Source organism: Thermobia domestica, chromosome 11, assembly GCF_964235325.1.
Source record: "Thermobia domestica chromosome 11, izTheDome1.hap1.1, whole genome shotgun sequence".
NCBI lineage: Eukaryota > Metazoa > Arthropoda > Insecta > Zygentoma > Lepismatidae > Thermobia > Thermobia domestica.
Window position 1 is genome coordinate 191,400,743 of NC_137464.1, and position 21,781 is coordinate 191,422,523.

Sequence of the window (21,781 nt, forward strand, 5' to 3'; positions counted from 1 at the left end):
GTGTTAATGTTTTTTCTTTTGCTCTTCTTGATTGTCATGATTTCATGTATTTTAATTTCTTTGTTTTGTTGTATTTTTTTCTGTAATATTCCATTGTTTATAATTGTATATATGACCATTATGGCTTTGGCTGTGGTCGCAATTTCTCATAATAAATAAATAAATAAAATTATTATTATTATTATTATTATTATTATTATTATTATTATTATTATTATTATTATTATTATAACTTGAACACTATCGACAAATTGCTTTTTCCATAATTATTCATTTAATTCTTACACCACTATGGAGTTCATATTTGAAGCACGGTGGCTCACTGGTAGAGCGCTTACCTTTGGTGCGTGGGGTCGTTGGCTCGATTCCCGGCCAAGTAAGTTCGTGATGGACAACATCGTGTCCGCGGGTTTTCTCGGGGTAGTCCCGTTTCCTTCCATATCTCATTCTACCAATTCTTCCATAATGATTCACTTACCTTAATCCTTCGCATCTTTTAGTCTAATCGTGGGACGTTAAACTGAAAGATTTCAGAGTTCACATTTTTTTCACTGGACGAGAATGCTTTCAAATCGAGCAGAGGGTGGAGGGTTAATTCACTCCACATTCTTGACTGATTTGAATGGGATTATAGGAAAGACTCAAAGTATATATACAACATATGCGTAATGTAAACTGTATACACTGTGGAACATTTTTAAAACCCAGGAGTGGATATATTCATCCCTCGTCTTGACAGATTTTAACTTCATGCAATGAGTATAATTGGAAATCCTTAAGGAAAATATTAAATCAAAACAATTTTAGAAAAATCTTTCTATCAAGAAAAATTTTTCTATTATTATTTAAATATGGATCGAAGTTTTGAAGAATTAACCGTCTTTTACTAGTTACATTTGACTAATTTTAATTACAATCAAAGGAAATGATCGGAATGTTTTAAAGAAAATATATACTTTTCTTCATCAAAATTGAATATTTTTATATAGTACTAGCTGAACCTGCGCTTTCTACACAGCACATCATTCACATGAGTATGAATCTCATTGCCATTTCTCACAACATCTGTATATGTCCCTTTACAGACACAAGTGAAGGATGTCTTCATAAAAATCGGCAAGGGATACCATAAAGGGGAGATTTTTTCGATTATTCTTTAATATCTTGCACCATTTACAAAATTGCACCTACTTCCAGTTGGAGTTTCTAAACCATATATGATCAGTGTTATCTTTCTTGTTGCATGCAGTATGTAATAAGCTAATACATTACATACACAATTAATAATAATGTCAGTAATATATGGTGTTCATTGAGCAAGACTCCAAACAATATTCATCTTACATTGGAGAATAGTTATCCTTCGTTCTTCATTATCATTTGGCCATGAAAACGCCTGAGAAATATACAATCCCTATATACAACAATGTGGTGTTGGAATGTATAATTTATAGGATATGATGGTTTACTTTTTTTTAAAATTTCATAACTTGCAGTGTACCTTTAAAAATGTAATAAAGAAATAACGGCCCTGTTTTTTTTTAAATATTCAATTAAAACTGGACAATCTACACAAAATTTGTAATCGACCAGTGAAAAAGGCGTTTCTAGCACTTGTGGTTTTCGATATCTCATTGTCCAAACGATTGGGGACAAACATATAAACCTAGCATTTTAATATTGTAAATATGAAACGATTGCAATATGGGGTTGATTTTACTGTTTTTAATCCATTGTACTTGGCGGATTGAAACTCAAACATTAAAATTATTTTGGAAGGAAAGAATTTCATTGAAATCGGATACAATTTGCGAGAATTCTCTTTCAAAAGATCGAAGGATAGACGCGCAAATGACAGTTGAGTGGATTGATAGAATCTCGCTACACTCACTGTCATTACTATTATTATTAGTAGTAGTAGTAGTAGGAGGAGGAGGAGGAGGAGGAAGAGGAGGAGTAATAATAGTAGTAGTAGTAGTAGTAGTAACAGTAGTAGTAGTGATGGTGGTGATTTAAAATTAATTCTCTTGAAAGATATAATTTCTGTTTATGCCAATTAATACGGTGTGTAATAATTATATAAATAATATTTGGAGTAAAAATACAATTCCGTTACAAATGCGAATTATTTTGAAACATATTTAATAATTCTCTTTAGGCATGATTATGCCTGATAAGCTATTTATAAGTTACTTCGTACCTCAAGATACTGAATTGAGACGTCTTATATGGCAATGTTTCTCGTATGAAAACACACAGGTAAATATATTTCTTTTTATTTGATTTTAATGTCCTTCTCAGAGACGAAGATATATAAAACAGGTGGCAATATTTGCAGTTTTAGGTGAAAAATGCAGAGAAACAAACCTTTCTCTTATAGAAATAAGCAAGGGTGAGGTAAACATACACAACATGAGAAGAATAATTATAATAATTCTAACGTAAAATAAAATTCAATAAAAAGTTCTTTTGTTTCTGTGGTAACTTCGATGAAACTTCGAGATCCTTAAGTCGTAGGTTAATTTCAAAGAAGTGTCATATATTTGGCAAACAAATCAACATTATATATATAAACTACATCAATTTACACCAATTCCTCGATTTTACAGACCTCAAGGAAACAACGGACAAAATGTGGGATCAGCAGACTCAGTCTGAAAGCTATAATTTTAAACTAAATATGTGGAATTTCCTATATGTTGATTTTCAGAATACCAGTATGTGAAAAAATGTTTCGTGTCCTGTAAATGACTCTTTTTAAAATACCTTCTTTTCGAAATATATATTCAAAAATGTCTAAGGTTTCGAAAGAAGGAAACACTACTGGAAAATATTTTTAAATATATTTGTTCAGTAATACCATTATCTATTTAAAAAAAGAATTATTATGAGAGAAATATACTTAATATGAAAAGATAATAAAAATTGAATCGCATGCATTTCCACTTTTTCTTCTCTTCTAATATAAAGATAAATTCAAAATGAACAATTTACGTAGAATAGTGGAAGGTGATTTGTTATCGTGATTCGAAATCTTGCTGTACAACTGTCTTCTAATTAAATTCTATCCTATAAATGTATGCATTTAAAAAAATGTGATTCAAAGTAGATAATTTGTAACAATGATAAAGGTGAGAAATAGTAACAATGATAAAGAAATTGAATATGCATTGCATTACTTCGTCATGTCTTTGTTCGACAATGTTATTAATCGAAGCAAAGCGTAATATTACTCATACTATATTGGTGGAAAAATCCGTTAAAACGGTTTTGTTAATACTCTATAGATTAGATAGTTCTCGATAAATACAAAAGTTTCGCTTAACATTTTGAAACTACGATAGTCTTCCAAAGTACGGGAATTCAATACTGAAACGGGACGTAGTAGATCTCGTATAAGTACCGATATCCGAAGAGAGATAATGACAGATGGGACCTGTTCATATGTGTTGAATCCATATCAAAAACAGTCTATCGCTTTCTCTTACAAATACAATCAATTGATATTAAAACCAGAAATAGTAAGACTATCCATGGCTTTGGATTGATTATTTTATCAAAAGAAACACTGACCAAAGCTTAAAATACCCTTTATTTTAAATTATAATAACGGTTTCGGATATCTATATTGTCTGAAGAAGGATATGTTAGATATCCGAAACCGTTATTATAATTTAAAATAAAGTGTGTTTTAAGCTTTGGTCAGTGTTTCTTTTAATAAAACCGGAAGTTCTACTATTTCTTACTACTTTCTTTTCCAATACAAAAATAAAGCTGAGATTAAATGTTTTTGGATGCTGAATTCATATAGAAACAACTGCTGTCTCATCCTGTTGTTTTCGCTCTATGCGAATCAATACTGAAATCTGAAGTAAAAGTAGATTTTTATTATTTCTAGTTGGAATAAAGGAGTAAAGTTGGAGATTAAACTTGCCCCTGCGGTACTAAATCCAATCAGAAACTTGCATCTTGCTATCAATTTCCGTTTTTCACTATGATAATCAGCGTTGACGCTATTCGACATTTTGCAAAGAACCATTCGAGATTTTGCAGAAAGTGGAAGTGATAAAGACCATATGATCAGGAAGGCCAAAATTCTATAGCAATGACACAGTTCCTTTGGATGTGTTACAATCTTTTGTGCAAATTCTGTAAACATTGATGACTAGCGTGCCCAACATGATGCTGATTTCTCAGAAGTCAGTCCAACGAATTCTACTTCGCAGTAATTTTAAGCCATACAATGTGTATTTAGTACATGAGCTGACGACATATCATTTTCGTCACCGCAATGAATTTTTACGAAGTAATGATGCAAAATATAGATGACACCAGTATTAACGTAAATGGCACTGTATTTTCTGATGAAACGACATTTATTTTGAGCAGTCAAGCGAACTGATATAAACCGCATTTGATGATGGAACATCTTGTTTTATTGGAGCGATGACAACAAGCATTGGACGATGGAACGTCATACCTAGTATCCACAGAAACTGAATGTTTAGGTAGGGTGATAGGGAACATCATTATTGATCCTTTTTCACTGACGGCAATACGACAGGTGAGAAGTATTTGACTGTGCTTCGTAAACAGTTTCTTTCTGCCATCAAGTCTTCACATATAATTTTGATCACGTTTGGCTCCAACAGAACGGAGCGCCGTCATACTATCGACTGATTTTTTGACAATACTTACATAAAACATAAAATATTTCCACAACGATGGGTTTGAAGACGAGGTGTGATCGAATGACCTGCAAGATTTTCCCATCTATCATTTCTGAATTACCTTCTATAGGACAAGGTGTATCCACACCAAACCACACACCCTGAATGACTTACAGCATCGAGTTGTGAACGAAACAAGAAGACTTCTTGTGATATGCTACAGCATGCACTTTTCCAATTTTTACGACTATCTGGTCAATTGTTTGATAATCGACAAAATGCAAGTAAATGTAAATAAATGTAATATTTTCTTGCTCTCTGTAATATGCAATGTACAGTTACCCACAGGAATATAGTAAACCTTCTTTCAGATAAATCTCAAACTTTTAATATCAAACCTAGTACAATCTATCTCGTAAAGAATTAGCGATAGGAGAAAAGCGAGTTCAGATTCTTGTTTTGGGAAAGATCCTAGCCAATATTGATGTGTCACAAATAACCTTTCCATTTAAAGAATGCTGTGCGATATCCAATGTGGTGGAATCCAAGATGGCTGCCATGATGTTCATACCATCACTTAATACAGTTTTCGCAACAATACACACTTGCAACCTTTTCCTTTCTTCCGTACACGTGCCTCATTATTAATTGCTGTTCATATACTTTTGCCTACTAGATATAAATGTCAAACATAGCACATCCTATCTCGTAAACGAATGGAGATAGATTTTTAAAAATAATAATATTACACATTCTTATTTGTGGAAAGATTTTAGCCCAAATTTCTGTAATAAACATACTCCTTTCCATTTAAAAAAATATCCAATATGGTATGATATCCAATATGGCTTGGTCCAAGGTATTTGCCATGAGGTCCATGTCCCATTCAATGCAGTTTCTGCATCAATACTGGGACAGTACCTGCAATATTTTCTTTCCCTCTTTCCAAGCGTATCGTTATTACAATCAATATACTTTTGACTAACCCTGTATACAGATCCATATCTATGTTCTTTCAACACAAATAAATCAGGTACTGTCCATATAATATTTTTCATCTAGTAAGTATTTTTATACTTTTCAGGATATATCTCAGGCTTTTTTTTATGTGGGGCCTTTTTGTCGCGGGACCCTTATGATCGGTGTCTTTTTAATTCCGGCTCTTGTAACTCAGGTCTTTTTGTCTTCGCCCTTTTGTTCGGACCCTCCTGAAGTGACAGCAACGTGGGAAACTAGATGCAAATTGGATTTTTTGCCTATCGAAATGGAAATGTATAATACTTCGGACTTAGGGTTGCCAATTTAGCACTTTATGGCTAGATCTAGCCATTTTGAGAACCTGGCTAGCCACAAAATTTCCAAAAAGCCACTAGTGGCACATCGGCATATACTTTTTGTTTTTAGCCATTTCTAGCCATTCTCTGAGTTTAGCCACTTTTTGATATATTCTGTGTGTCATTTTGCTACTTTCTGAAGTCTTATTCGTTCTTTCAGTGGTAACATTCTAAACCCCACTGCTAGAACTGTCCCCATGAAACATAACATTGATGGTTATATTGATCCCTTCTCATATCTTGGTTACACAGCAGAAAATGAGCTCAAAGCCTGTAAGTTACCAGTAGACGTGGAGTAAAATTTTCGGGGAAGATATGCAAGTTTTAGTAAACAAAACTCCTTAAAATAATTCAAAATAGACTTCCTGATAATATAGATATCCTACAGAAAATGTCACTTTTCAGTGTCAATAAGGACTTGAAACCGGTGAAACAATCTTTTGCTCATTTAGTTTCAGCTTTCATTCTGAAATTTGAAGATAATATCAACAAAATTGAAAATCAGTCGCGAACATGAATTGTATGAAATGAGTAAATAAGTCTTCAATTGAAAAAGTTTTGCGAGAAGTAAATTGCTACAGGGGCAATCCAAATGAAATCAACCAATTTCCAGCTCAAATGTTGCTGATAAAATTTATTTATTTATTTATTTTACCAATATTGTACCATTCAGGGAGTTGAAAACGGATATTCATTTATTTTTTGGTCGCGCAGGTTTGTTTATAGCGGCCATTTTGCATAGGCGCGTATGCGTATTTTGCACTAAACAGAGGATTCCGTTAAACGCTGTATCTTTTTAGGTTTTAAAGATAATGAGTTCAAACCAAAACCATATGAAACATAATGGAATGAACAACATTCTAGGTTCTGTGAACATTGAGACGTACTTTAGAACGTCGAAAAAATGGCTCTGAATATTGAGGTTGGAAACCTAGAAATGGCCATTTCGGAATGTGCATTTCGAAACGAAATAAATAAGACTCACCTTCAATTCTTTGTCTACGTAGAGGCTAGATAGTAAACAACGTCCCAAACAAGTTTCATATCTGAGAAGCATATACTTGATTTTTTGAAGATTTTTAAACATCGTGAATTTTCGAAAATCGTGTATTTTCACCATCAAATATTTCAGGAAGAACAGAAGTGAAAAATCCCAAATTTGCATTTGTGCAATAACAAGTGGGTAAAATTGCATCACTGAGACTTGAGTAAGTAGTAGGGGGTGGTTACTTCTGGCGCATTTCCCCCCTCCCAATATTTTTAACCAGCGTAGAAGGAACCAACTAATTATTCAAAGTTACAGAGCGCTAAGTATTCCCATAACTACAATGTTAAAGTGAGATTGCATAGGCTTTTATGACATTTAAAATCATAAAAACTTACATCTAAAATATTACAATGGAATCCTACACAAAATATATTTATTGCATTTTAATCTCCAGTTTATAAGCTTTCATTTGACACTTGAATCATGAAAATCCGTTACTAATTAGCTTTAAAAACCAGGGGTGAATAACTTAACGTAACTGTAACGTAACGAAAATAATTCTCTGTAACAAAATTATTGGTTATTTAATGTAGGTAGGTACAAGGTATACCACCAATTTTTGTTACGACACCGTAACGTTATTCGAGCTTGTAACGTTATTGTACCGTAACTAATTGAAGGAACAAATCTGTTTCGGGTTTTCCTTTCACGCTTGGTGGGAGAAAATCAACAACTGGTACCAGCTGAATGAGATTCTTTCCTCTGCGGGTATCTAATGGAACGAAAATGTGTGGAACAGAAGCTATTTCGTTACAAAGACTATTTGCCACATGAGTAACACAGTTGACCAGACAGGTTTGGTAAAGGTATTGTGTTCATCAGTTACAGATCTTATCAGATCTCTGGAGAGTTCCTCGGACATGGTATCTATTGTATTGTTCTTCAGAGGGTCACATTGAATTTCGTTCTTCAGGTGGTGAAGCAGAATGAATATTTCACTTTCATATGTTGTTATTGCAAATATGAAGTAGAGACAGGGAGAAAAAAAGAGATCGATTTCTGTGAATATCATAGGAGGAAGTCAGTCACATACAAGGAAAAAGGCAGGTGGAAGGGGATAGCAGGGTCAGGGGGAAGCACAGAGTGAGACAAAAGTAGCAAAGGGGAGGGAAAATAGACAATCTCTTTCATCCTTCATCTTGCTTTGTTTTCATAGCGCTCTTAGCTGTCCACAACAAGAGTAGGATTAATTTATGTTAGAACTGTTCCATGAATGGTGGGCGCAAGCCTGTGAAAATCATATTATTATTATTATTAAAACAAAGCCCACAAAATAGCTAGGAAATTGCGTGATGCATGGCCACGTCATTGGCTATCAATCTGCATTATTTTTGGAATATTTCACCGTTGTTTGCTGATTCTTAATCCAGGCACATCCCCAATTTGTTCACTATATTGAATCAAACTATATTGTTATTATTATTATTATTATTATTATTATTATTATTATTATTATTATTATTATGTCTAGCGAGCATAGCCTAGTGGCTAGCGTTCTTCTTTCGCAAAAGGGAGATCCTGGGTTCAAAGCATGTGGCCTGCTACCCTGACCGGTTTTACAAGCTTTTTTCGTTGTTCCACAAAGTGAATGTCGGGAGGTTATCTTTAAGGGGATGTTATACCTTTTGCCACTGGTTTCTCAGTCCCCATAAGATAACATGTAAACTTTATTTCATGAATATCTAACAAAATATGGTACGTAACAACTTAAAATTTTTCATACGTATACAGAAAAGCAATAGAAATGAAATGATTGTTTCAATTTCACGCTTAATGACGTAGATCAAGAGTAATGAACTTTTTAAAGTAACATTGTAATGGACTATATATTGAAGGTTGTGTTTTCCAATGTGATCTTCGCGAACAGATGTCCTGTTGACAGGCAGGTATTTCCCTCCCCCTCTGAAGTCCTTTTCCAATGGGTGTGGTGGAACGCCGCGGGGTGCCACCCTCATCCCATTTCTTTCCTCCGTTTCTGCAGAGCGGATAGATTTTCTGTAAATGTTACAAAGAAAGAATATTTGCTTCCAAGACAATTTGAAATATTTGCTTCTTGCGATTTCATGCTGTGTGATGTATACTGCGAAAGCAAAGATCAGGTAGAGAACGCCAATTTCTTCATTACTAGTAACTCTAGTTAGATAATTATTGCTAACCACTAATTTCATATTAGTATGTTCCAACTCTTTGTAATAACACTGCCTCAACAGTAGAAAATAGGAGAGAGTATATACTTTGAAGAGGAGGATCAACAATTTGATACAGATCATGGTTGAAATTTAGCTTTCCTTTGCAGCAAGTTTGTATGAGACGTTTGCATGGATACAAACTACAGAATTCCCTCTAGTAACTGGGATTTGAAATTCGTGACAGGTAGTTACTTTTACTTTCTGGCAACATTAGCTATTCAACACATATTTTTCTGGATGTAATAAAAAAAATCAACTTTACTTCAAGCTAAATTCAACAGATTGAAATGATGGATTGAACCCGATGAACCAACTTTCCCGTGAATAAACATACATAGGTAACATTCTAAAAAAATACAATAACCCTTCCCGTTCGTCTGTCTAGTGGCTAGCTCGCGCAACTTTGGGTCACAGATCTCGGGTTCGATACCCGGCGGAAGAGCCTTGAAATATCAACAGATCACTAAGGACTCGGATTCCACTGAAGGCTCACGTCTCTTATAACATCGGTACAGAAAGGGACAATAAACTCTAAACCCACCAAACCAACCAAGCTAATGAAGAACGGACATAGTAATGTCACTATAATTTAGACTACGTGAACGATTTTTTAGTTTTCATTATGGTAATAAATATAAGTGGAACTAGGGCCTCGAACATTTCTAGATCTTGTTACTCGAAAATAAGCAAATATAATATATGCACATGGTGTCAGGAAATAACATCGGGATGTGAATCCTCGGACGAAAACATGAAAAAGCCTATAGACCAACCTTGGTGCACAGTTGCGTTATTTCAGATATATTGTCCACAGAAAATTGGTCGTAACGGTACAAGAAAGCAACAACTCGAGCAATATTTTGGAGTTTTCCGAAAACGCCTTAAAGTTTTGTTGTATTTGACAGCAACATATGATTTAACCTAAGAAATTTAAGCGAGAATGTTTTTAGTACGGTGACCCGTAACTTTCATTTTATGTTCTCGTGTAAGGATTAAATTCCTTAAGTAATTTGATGTCGTTTTCGAACACCCTGTGAACATACATAGCGAGACCTCGGGTAACGAACTTTATATCTATTCCACTGTAGGGATGGATACGAGTGAGTTTTCTTTGAAACTCGACTCGACTCGAAGCAGACATTTTTGATCACCGAGAAGTCTTCAGGAGGCAAGGACATTGTTCACGAGGATCTGGGTTTGAGTTCCGGAGAAGAAAGTATTCAGACTCGAGCCAAAAATTGTTAAAAGTTATAGGGCGCCGGTCAAACATGTTCAAAACTGCTCGGCTCGGGTCTAGGGTTGTCAGTGGCTCGAGCGGCTTGGTTTATAGCTCATTCACTATCGAGCCGAACCGAGAAGTGAGCCAAGCCAACAGCTCACCCAACCGAGCCAACTCGAGCAATCGGCTCAGTTGAGCCGAGTCGAACCAAGGCGATGAACTCGTTTCAACGGAGCTGGCTCGAGCCGATGGCTCATCTCAGCTGAGTTGGTGAATCATCTGAGCCGAGTCGGTAGTTCATCCCAACCGAGCAAGCTCGGGCCAAAAGCTCAATTGTGCCAGCCGACGGCTCGTCTCAACCGAGATGGCTCAAGCCATTGGCTCAATTGGGCCGAGCCGATGGCTCATCTGATCCAAGCCGGCTCGAGTTGTTCGCTCAGTTGAACCGAGTGCCGAGCCGATTGACATCACCACTCGGGTTGGGCTTCTGCTTGAGTTCAAAAATTCGAACGTGCAGATCTCAGCTTTGATAGTAAGAGCTACAGTATATACTTATATTGATGCTCATGACACTTGAGGCTGTCTCGTTATAAAAAATAAAAAAATTATTGTCGTCTCGTTATCGAGACGAGACGAGATGCGAGTAGTGTTCCTTGTCGTGAGCAACACTAAAAGTATTTCACACTGCTGCTTACATTTCTCATGGCTTTCGCTTTCAAGTCTAATCAGACCATTATTTCAAAACGAGTTAAAACGAGCTGAACGAGCGAACCATTTAACAAACTCGATTCACTCGAAACTCGACGTCAAAAACAGTGACTCGGCTCGGAACTCCACTCGAGAAAATTACCTTTGACTCGACTCTAAACTTGACTCGAGTTTCGAGTCGAGTCGAGTGTTAGCTCGGCTGGTGCTAAAATTATCCAAAGATCCAAAATTATTTTCCTATTGAAGTTCATAGAATTTGTATGTGTATGTTAAACAAACAATTGATTTAAACCAATAAAATAATATAAATGGTTCAGAACCAGAGTGAACTCAATTGATTCATATCTTTATTCACTTCTTATATTTATATGCAAATTAAATTAGGTCGCTAAATTTTTGACTCTGTGAACTAACTTGGAGGAATAAAGTATATCTTCTGTACTTTGTACTGATTTAACTTGTGCAGTTTTTTTTTCTCTTCTTGTAAAGCGATTCTTAAAATATTCACAAGTACAGTACATGCAATATCAGTACAATATATCTTTATCAGGTGTTCTCCGTGGATGAGTCTGTAGAATTGTCACTTTTGTAATCAGGCAGGGGTCCCAGGTTGGAATACGCGACAAAACGTACTAGCGACAAAACGTACCACCGACAAAACGTACCACTTACCCTGAGGGATGCTTGTGAAGGGTTTTCTAAAAACACTTTAAATAATGACAAGCGACAAAACGTACCACTTGCCTGGAGTGCTACTTGCGAAGAGTCTTCCAATCAGCCATCAAATAATGACAGGCGACAAAACGTACCACTTGATAGGACGGTATATACGTATATATATCGGCCAAAATAAGGTTAAAAGTTGAACAGATTGGTGGTGAGAAAAGTACCGATGCAAGACCAAGACTAAGACTAAGGCTAAGACTAAGACCATGCCTGCAAGATTCTTGCCAGACCAAGACCAGCAAGAATCTTGCATATGCAATATTTGAATATTTGCTGATTTCCATCACACCTTATCCAGGCTTTGGACCAGGGACGGATAGGCATTATTAGAGGGGCACGGGCGCTTTCTCCCACAAGGGCCACCAGCATCTCAATGTCACAAATCAATTGCAGTTTTCTTTCTACAGTAAGTCAATAGTATTAACAATTGACAATTAAAACCTGATATTCTTTCATCAGTATATTATTCTGAATTGTTCAAAATATTATATGAAGTTCAAGGAGAACGTATACTATATTACAAAATTAGCAGATGTTTTAGTGTACTAGTTTTTGGTGCTACTGTATCTATCACTTTTGCATTCGAAATATTTTTTAATAAATCTTTTTCAATAGACATCAACATAAATGTTTTCAAATGTTCCTGAGACATGGTACTCGTTAGCCTATTTTTAATGTATTTCAGTTTATTTCAGTTTTGAAAAAATTATTTCACATGTTACCTGAGTTACGGGCAAAGTCAATAAAAATTTGTATGCTGGAAACTTGGATAAGTATTACTGCAAAATTTACAATTCTGCAAAATTAAAAAGCAGCACATTGGACAATTTTGCAACACGTTTTGCATTCGCTTTCCTTGTAAACAAATGTATTTTCTCCTAATTCTGAATCACTTGCACCATCAGCACAGTAATTTTTTTTTTCGGTTGTGCTCGTCATCAAGACTGACTTCCAAGGATATCCACGTCCTTCAAAAGTCCAAGAGAATACATTTATAGTATCCTTGGAAACTTCTTAACTGAAGTTTTTCAGAAAATATGTATGTTTATCGAAAGGCACGTCTGGAAGTCCTGTTACTTGGTTGAAGTGTCTAGGGTCCAAATAATCCGTAAAGTACATTGCTTCTTGAATCTTGAAGAAATACTTGAGACTACCATGTCCAATATTGTGTTGAATGAGCCGATGCAGTACCTGGTCATTGGATAGAAGCAGCTTCATCTTCATATTCACAGGAAAATCTTTGTCCATCTCTGAAGGCGAATTGTCGACAGGTCAATAAAAAAAGAAAAAAAGAAGAAAAGAAATCACGTTCTAAGTCTTCAAATTTGTTACTGGTCTGCAAAGCTTTAATGCTACATTCTTAACGGATTCAAAATCATCTCTCTACTTTTTCACTTGGAACAGAGTAGTCTGCACCATCCGATAGGACTACACTAGCAGCACCCTCTATTTGGAGATAGTTTGACAGAGAGGTCGTCACTTGAAATACCTTAAGGAACATTTGTGCTGTCCTAGTTGTTTTGAACTTGAAAAGATCTTTTATATATCCTTTGCTTTACACCTAGCTTTTGGTTTGATATTTTCTGTAGAAGCAATTTTCTTAATTGTTATGGTCTACTCTATACACAAAACACTTTCTGGGTTCGAAAAATGAATAAACTTTTTCTAAAAAACAGTGTGTTTTCTACCATCTTGTTTCCGCAATAACTGTAAGACGCCTTTGTTAACATTTGATCTTCTAAATGTACATTCGCTGATAAGACTCACGCAAAAATATCGCACAGTCATTCAGCAGAACAATGACACAGAATCAATGCAATTTTTTGTCAGATCACATATGACATGATTGAGTATATGAGCGTAACACCACACGTGTAACTGAGTTTCTTAGTGGTTAAGCGGTTAGCGTATGCGCCTTTGTCGTGGGAGACCTGGGTTCGATTCCTGGCGGGAGCTCATGTGCTTCGGATTTCCCGTAAATCAGTATGTCCCGTCTCATATAGCCTCGCTGCTAAAAGGGCCGTTAAACTCAAAATCAACTGAATCACACGTGTAACTGATCATAGGTGAATTGAAAAAATCCGAATATTGTCCTTGCATGTTACTTGAGCCATCGGTTGAATTTCCAATACACTTCTTAATATCAAGGTTCAACTTCTGCAGAATTTCCAGCAGTAAACCGCAAAAGCACTGGCCTGTGGTAGATATGCATTTTACAATGACAACAATACTTTGTTTAACAACAATTTTAACAACATCCCGTAAAACAACAGAGCACTGGCTTGAAATTACTATATCTTGAGTGGTGTCTAATGCAGCGTTTCCCAGCCTTTTTCAACTTGCGGCACACTACAGGTGTAACTTGAATTCTCGCGGCACATTTATGTAGATATTATTATTATTATTTGTAAATATAAAATACCGTGGTAATTTATTTCTGTGATTACTGATCTCCTCACAGAGAAGAAAGCTCGATAACTTGTTTTCGGTAAATTATTATGCTTATTTTTTATTCTAATTTAAAAATAGAAAACAATTGCAATGAGATATATGAGACTCAGGTTTTTAGAAATACACTTTCTTTTTCGAAAACTGTATCCAACCTTTCAGTAAGAAGGAAGATCACTAAATAACGAACAAACAAATAAATCTCTTTTACTTTTAAAACACATTTGTATGCATGTTTGATTTGTCGAAAAGATTGAATGATATTACGGAACAGTCTGCAACAATAAAGAAGCAATAATGGTCATAACAATGATAACAAATTCCTTTTTCAGCATTAAAAATGTACAGAAAAGTAACCGAGAATGAAAATTAAAATTGTAGATTCATAGTAATGTGAAATATATAGATTTTCCCTTATGTTTTGCAATTTGATTGCCATGAATTAATAATTTTATTCGGATTTCCTCGCGGTACACTGGTTGGGAAACGCTGGTCTAATAGAACAGAAAATATTGAAGCTTGAGAGACTTTTTTCGTAATATCTTCTCTGGTAAGTGTGTTGATAGAATTCAAAACATAATTCACCGTGTTTAGTAAAAGTTATGCGACCACTATCCGGCTTACTTCCTCGTATATGACTCTTCTAGGTGACCTTATCTAAATTACTTTTAAGCGGAAGATCAAATTTGCTTAAGAAAGGAATAATATCCAAAAAGTTTCCATGATCTATAGCTGTGTCTTTCAGTTTGTAGACTGCTACATTTCCTCTGTAAATGAGCCCTCTTTTACCAATGAGTTTCTGAACTTTGACAACTCGATATATTACCTGTCTGTTCTTCTCAGCCTTATACTGCCGTTGTTTTACCTGTTCATGAGGAAGTAGTTTCTTAACATTATGTTGTCTTTTGTTAGATATGTAAGCACCCACATTGGTCTAATGTATTTTGGAAGATTCTTGTTCTATTACTCGCTGATAAACGTATTTAATGTTACGTTTGTCACGTACAGAACCTTTAAGGGAAGTTTGTTCGATCTGGAGAATAATCTGTGAACACGCTGAAAAAAAAAATGCTTGAAGTGGTACGTTTTGTCGCGAATTAAATACCCGAAATGTTTTAATTAGTCCAAGACAGGTTGTAATTTATATAAGTGGTACGTTTTGTCGTGGAATAAATATCAGAAATGCTTTAATTAATCCATGACAGGTTGTCATTTATGACAGGTCGTCAAAAGTGGTACGTTTTGTCGCGAAAATTCAAGTGGTACGTTTTGTCGCTGGTACGTTTTGTCGGGACACCCCAGGTTTGAGCCCAGCTAGAGGACAATTTCTCTCCGATTCAAACCGAGTAATGGTTTGTAACCCACTTTAAACTGTAGGTCCCGTCCTTCATAACCCCCCTGTTACATAAGAACGGGCTAGAAAATACGTATTTCTATCCATATGTAATCTAAATAAATTAAAAGTTTTGTAGCCATGGCCCCTTCTTTTTAAAAAAAAAAACGAATAACTGCAACTTGAGGGTGCTAATTCGACTGATCTCGGTCTCAATCTTAAGAAGTGACCGCAAACCGGTCCAACTCGAGGTCAAAGGTCAACTAGCTGTTTTCGCTCAGAATCAAGACTTTCATTACAAAAATGTGTTTTATACTTCCCGCTTTATCCCAATTTAGGCTCTAGCCCAATCTATCTTATTTTCTTATCAATTTCTTAACTGTAACTGTGTGAACCAAATAACCTCTCAGATGTTTAAGATTTTTTATCCCTTATTACAAATCTAAAGTAGGTTTTATTCATGCAAATAATCTTATGTATTAGCTTTCCTAACTCACTCCTTTGTTCAGACACGTTACTCGGTTTGGCTTATTCAATCTTGAACAGTAATGAATGGGCAGACTAGTAAATAATTTGTGCTCTACTGGTAAATCATTTGTAAAACTAGTTTACATATGACCTCGAGTTTGACTTATTTTATTATTTAAAAAATAGAGGCCACGATTATCCACAAGATAAAGAAAATGGTTCAAAAACAAGTAGCAGTGCCACGTGTACATCACGCAGAAGAGGTGTCTGTGGTACGATATTTTCACAATTAATATTGAAACTGTAAATTGTAGTAGATTTCTACCACTTCCGGTTTTAGTAGAGAGATTACACTAGAGACGAAATATATTCTTGGAACGCCTAATAAATTGTAGAAAACCGCTTCTTATCTATTACAGTTTTTATTCTATAGCCATCAAAGTTAAAATCGGTAGTAGTTGATTTCCACATCTTTTGGAAGACAGAATATAGTAGTTATTTTTAGAAAGCTGAATAGAAAGCAAAAACCCGCTTCATTCTTATTCTATGGAGATCACTATTGAAACCGAGCTTTCAATTGAAGATCACAAGAAGAGATGAAAGGTACACCTGAGACGCTTGAGAGCTGCTCGATTGGAAGAAACCGTTTTCATCTATTTTTTTTACCGTTTTTGCTATATATAGATCAATATTTATTGAAAGCAGAAATTATAGTTGATTTGAACCATTGTAGGTTGTAGTAGAGTTAATAATAGAGTTAATAATATATTCTTACGAAGCAGAAAACCGGATCTCACTACATATTGCCGTTTTCGATCTATGGTGATCAAAGATCAAACCAGAAATGGTTTATTTAAATCACTTCCGGTTTGGGTAGGTGGTTTTAATGACAAATAAAATTCCTTACTCTTGACTATATTTTGAGCAAATTTGGTGATGATCCATCAAGCAGTTCTTTAGTATTTTTTTAATTTTTCTTTCTTTTTTTTCACACACGTGCACACACAGGTATGGTAAATATATAAAGGAGTAGGTAAACCAAATTCTAGTTATTCAAAAACCAAACAAGGAAAACTTGGTTTTTGCCACCCCTGCATACAATTAATCCATTCTAACCACAGAAACGTTGCACTGTCTGTTTTCTATGATAAATAATATAAAATGAAATGAAACCTATCCTTCCAGAAAACAAAAGTTAGGTAAATAAGAAACATTTAGACTTTTCTTCGTTGTATAGTTTTGAGTGGCAGAGAGGTGAAAGCTACTGCTTGGAAGAAGAATCCATCCGTTTCAAGGCATGGGCGCCGATCCTGGGGGACCAAGAGGACCCGGGACCCCCCCAAAGCACATGTGGGTCCCCTTATTGTATTTAAGAATAGATAATATTTGGAATAATTTGAATGCAATTTGTTTTAAAATCCTCATATATGCCTTCTCCATCTAAATGAGGCCCCCCATTTTACAGAGAAATCGGCGCCCTTGTATACAGGCGCGGATCCGAGGGAAGGCTATAGGAGCTATAGTCCCCCCTTAACGATCATGTATACACTGGTTAAAATGGGCTTCAATTCTGCTTTACACTGGATAAAGCTGCAAGCTATGGTTTAGCCCCTCCCTTGTTCATATCCTGGAACCGCCACTGTATCTATCTATCTATCTATCTATCTATCTATCTATCTATCTATATATATATATATATATATATATATATATATATATATATATATATATAGGGCCGGATTTAGGGACTGCAAAGGTGCACTTCCCCCTTTGTTGTAAATATACACTATCTAAAATGTGAAGCGAGCAGTGAAAATAGCAACACAAACTTTTTGCCACCATGTATCTGTTTGGGGCTTAAAAGAAAGCAGAGCTTTGCAAAAGCATGATTTTCTGAAGGTTGAAGGAAAATAATTCACCAAGCAAAATAATATAACTTTTGTCAAGCAAGTAAGAAAACATAAGGCAAGAGGAGAGAAGGACATTTTTGTCCTGCATTCCACTTGCGTCCCTGTTTAAAATATTTCGGCCAGTAGTTACTGAAAAAGAAGATACAACGTACAAGACAAGTCGAGTCGAGACTGTCGGCGACCGAGCCCAGACATAATATATAATGATCTTTATTCCTTAAGCGATACTTGGAAACCAAATTTGATTTAAATCTGACCAATAGTTACCGAGAAATAAAGTACAACATACAAACAGAGCCGAACCGAGCCTGTCCTTTGCCGAGTCGGCCACCAAGTATAGAGATGTTTATTCTTTGGATAATGGGCTATCTGCACACCAAATTTCGATGGTATTTGGCCAGTAGTTACGGAGAAATAAAATAGAACATACAAGGGAAGCCGAGCCGAGCCTATCGCCGACCAAGCTCGGCCATCACATGTAGTGATCTTTATTCCTTAGATGATTGGGTACTTGTACATCTAATTTGGTTTAAATTTAGCTGGTAGTTACCGAGGAATAAAGTACTACATAGACACATACTTAATTACATCTGGAGTAAAACTACAAGCTCCCTTATGCTTACTAAGGAAACTAAAAAGAAAAGTTCTAACATTACAAATGGAGCATACTTCATGTAAGCAGAATCCACTTTCAACATTACAACACTAATGGGGAGAGCTTGAGGCGGGTGAGCTCCCCTGACTACGCCACTGCACTTTTGAGACACTTGAGAGCTATCCGAATGGAGAAAACTGCTTTCATCTACCGCTCTTGCTCTATGTAGACCAATATTTATTGAAACGAGAAATTATAGTTGAATGAACCACTTCCGGTTTTATTAGAGAGTTAATAATAGAGATTAAATATGTTCTTACGAAACTGAAACCCGGATCTTAATACGTATTACGTTTTTCGATCTATGATGATCAATGATCAAACCGGAAATGGTTTCTTTAAACCACTTTTGGTTTGAGAAGACTATTTTAATAACAAACTCACTTCCTAATTCTTGACTCTTTGTATTTTTACCAAATTTGGTGATGATCCATGAAATACTTTATTTATTTATTTATTTTTGTCATACACTAACACACGCGAATAAGGTAAATATATAATGGAGTTTTGATAAACCAAACTCTAGTTATTCAAAAAAAAAAAAAAACTTACAACGAAAACTTGATTTTTGTCATCCCTGCACACAATTAATCCGTTCTAACCACAGAAACATCGCACTGTGTGCGTTTTTGTGACAAATATTATAAAATGAAAAGAAATCTATCCTTCCAGAAAACAAAAGAAATAGGCAAATATATAAGAAACATTTAGACTTTTTTTGGTTTACATTTGTGAGTGGAAGAGATTAAAGCTACTGCTTCGAAGGAGAATCCATCCGTTTCAACCAACAAAAGATGTAGAAAAGCAATTGGAAAGACATTCCATACTGAGGTTTCAAAGATCATTATCTTTGTTCTACGAAGTATTTTGTTGACACGTGAATCATACCAACTTACGCCGAAAAAGCACATTCAGATAGTTGTGTCGTAAAGTTGTGGGAAATCAGTGGGAAGTGGGAGGTGGGAGTGGAAAGGGAGACTGCTCAAGGCATAAATGATTATGAAACTGGAGGGGTAGACACGGGTTTCACTTTTCAAATTGTCATAATAATCCCTCCTCAGCATTTGTTCTTCAAAGAATGTCATCCATAGTAATTCATGAGATTTGCAAGTGGTCTTTTGACTCTTTACCTGCAGTAACTCAATATGGAAGAATGCATTACAATTAATCCAAGTAATTAGGTGCAAAATTGTGACAGTCATCTGAATTGTATTACTCTTTGGCAACAAAATTACCAGTTCCTAAATGCAGTATTTTCTAAGATATTTATGAATTAAATTTTACATGTTATCTTATGAAGATTCTGAAGCCTCTGATGATGGGAAGACATCCCCTTAAGCTGTAGGTCATGTCTGACAGTGGCGTAGTCAGGGAGGATCACCCGGCTCAAGCTCCCCCCCATTAATATTGCGATGTTGAAAGTGTATTCCGCTTACATATAGTATGTTCTATTTGTGATCCTGATGTTAGGACTTTTCTTTTTAGTTCCCGGCGTAAGCTGACCGGATGTTGTACTTTTACTCCAGATGTACTGTAATTATGTGTGTGCATATGTAGTACTTTATTCCTCGGTAACTATCAGCTAAATTCAAACCAAACTTGATGCGAAAATACCCAATCATCTAAGGAATAAAGTTCACTACATGTGATGGCCGAGCTCGGCCGGCGATAGGCTCGGCTCGGCTTGCCTTGTATATTCTATTTTATTTCTCCGTAACTACTGGCTGAATATAATCGAAATATGGTGCGCAGATAGCCCATTGTCCAAAGAATAAAGATCGCTATACTTTACAAAGCGACAGGGCAAAGGACAGGTTCGCCTTTACAACAACTAAAGAACTACGAATATATTTTGTTTGATGGAAGGTGAAGGGGCTGAAGTATAATCTTGGGTGTGAGAATGTGTTCATTTGGCCCTGTACATTGTCAGTTATTCGCTTCAAACGCCATATTTCTTACCTTTTCATGCCGGCATATGTAATGACTTCTATATATTGATTTGCTATATATTACAGGCACGCCACGAAACCTCAAGTCTGAATCCAGCAACAAGATCATATAGTTTTTTTTCTTTTTCTTTTTCCTTTTCTTTCTTTCTTTTTCTTTTTTTCTTTTTCTTTTTCTTTTTTTTGCAAGATATAATTTATGCAAATGTCTATCGCCAAACTGAAATATTCAGTCATCATTGGCGATCTGGCGATCGAAAATTCCAACCTGGCGACCAATTTGGTACATGGTTTTGTTTTATATTACTTAGGCACCAGACAAGGGTTGGAAAAAATAGTTTTATTTTTTTAAAAAAAAAAGAAAAAAGAACAAAACATGTGTTTAAAACATTAAAAAAATGTTCAAAACGTTTTAAACATGTTTTAAAACACAGACGAAAAAAAAAAACATGTCAAACATTTTGAACAGTTTAAAACACGATTTTTAACATGTTTCAAAATCATGTAATAACTTATTTCTTAGGACTTTTTGCTCTTTACTAGCAACCGACCTTTTCATTTATTTTATCCTGATTAATAACACTGTGCTGGGTACAGAATATTTCAGTATAGATTAGTAATTCTCAACTTATTTCATATTCCAACCCCTTTTTATTACACCCTCTTGCCAGTGATTCTCATAAGTACTTTCTTGGTTGTAATTAGCTTTTTAGGTAGATTTTAAAATCTACCTACTGTGAAGATTTCACACAATCTATCAATATGCATGGTGAAACAAGTCCTCACCACCCTTGTGCGTTAAGAACGGGTTGAGGGAGAATGATGAAACTTTTAAGTGGTCTGACACATCAGATAGTGCTATCAAGCATCATGGCTGCCATTTTTGATTGGAATTCAAAATTTCAAATACAAATGGAGTCATGTTACGTGTTTTAAGGCTAGAACTTTACCAGAAATACGCTTGTGCAGTTACTTTAGCCTTAAAACAAGTCATTTCGGAGTTACTGCTTCTGAAAATTTCCTAATTATGCTCTTAGGGGCTAAGATCGCGTTTCATGGAGGCGGGTGTGATTTTTAATTGCAAAAATTTGATTACTATTTCAGAACACTCATACTAATGAAATTAT